Genomic DNA, 1328 nt, shown 5'->3' with positions numbered 1-1328 from the left:
AAGACCTACCTAAACTATCCCACTCAGAGACAGAAAACTTGAACAGACCTTTAACAAAAGAAGAAATTGAACAGGTCATAAAAAATCCCACAAAGAAAAGCCCTGGCCCTGATGGCTTCACTGGAGAATTTTATTAAATATTCAGAGAAGGGTTGACACCTATGCTATTCAAGCTATTCCAGAACCTAGAAAAAGATGGAATACTCCCAAACTCATTTTATGAAGCAAGCATAACACTAATACCAAAACCAGGGAAAGACACCACTAGAAAGGAAAACTGCAGACCGATATCCCTCTTGAACATAGATGCAAAAATCTTTAACAAAATCCTAGCCAACAGAATCCAACAACATATAAAAAACTTAATATACCTGGACCAAGTGGAATTCATACCAGGTTTATAAGATTACAAGCTTGTTACAAGTTCAACATCAGAAAATCAATGTAATCTACCACATAAACAAAACAAAAGGACCACATGATTATATCAATTGACGCAGAAAAGGCGTTTGATAAAATGCAACATCGATTCCTGTTCAGAACTCTCAGCAAAATAGGGATAGAAGGGAAATTCCTCAACATAATAAAGGTTATATATGCAAAGCCAATGGCCAACATCATTATTATTGGAGAAAGACTCAAGGCATTCCCCTTATGAACAGGAACCAGACAAGGATGCCCTCTATCACCACTTCTATTTAACATTGTATTGGAAATCCTTGCCAGGGCAATAAGGCAAGAAAGAGAAATAAAAGGCATACATATTGGCAAAGAGGAATTAAAACTATCTCTATTTGCAGATGATATGATCCTATACATAGAAAACCCAGTACATAGAAAACCCAAGGGACTCAATAAAAAGACTACTGGAACTAATAGAGAGTTTCAGCAAAGTGGCAAGATACAAGGTCAACATACAAAAATCAGTTGGAGTCCTCTACACCAACAAAGAGTCCTCTGATCAAGAAATAAAGGAAACAATACCATTTACTATAGCTACTGAAAATATAAAATATCTAGCAATAAACCTCACCAGAGACACAAAAGACCTATACAAAGCAAACTATAAAACACTGCTACAAGAGACAATGCAAAGGCATTGATTGCAAAGGTATTTGGTTGTGTGGATCATGACAAATTATGGATAACACTGAGAAGATTGGGAATTCCCAAGCACTTGATTGTACTCATGAGGAATCTGTACCTTGACCAGGAGGCTGTTGTTCAAATGGAACAAGGGGACACTGCATGGTTTAAAATCAGGAAGGGAGTGTGTCAGGGTTGTATCCTTTCCCCATACTTATTCAATCTATGTGCTGAGCAAATAA

This window comes from Orycteropus afer, unplaced genomic scaffold, assembly GCF_000298275.1.
Source record: "Orycteropus afer afer isolate SDZICR_OR568_19922 unplaced genomic scaffold, OryAfe1.0 scaffold00047, whole genome shotgun sequence".
Classification (NCBI taxonomy): Eukaryota; Metazoa; Chordata; class Mammalia; order Tubulidentata; family Orycteropodidae; genus Orycteropus; species Orycteropus afer.
This window is presented reverse-complemented; position numbering follows the sequence as displayed.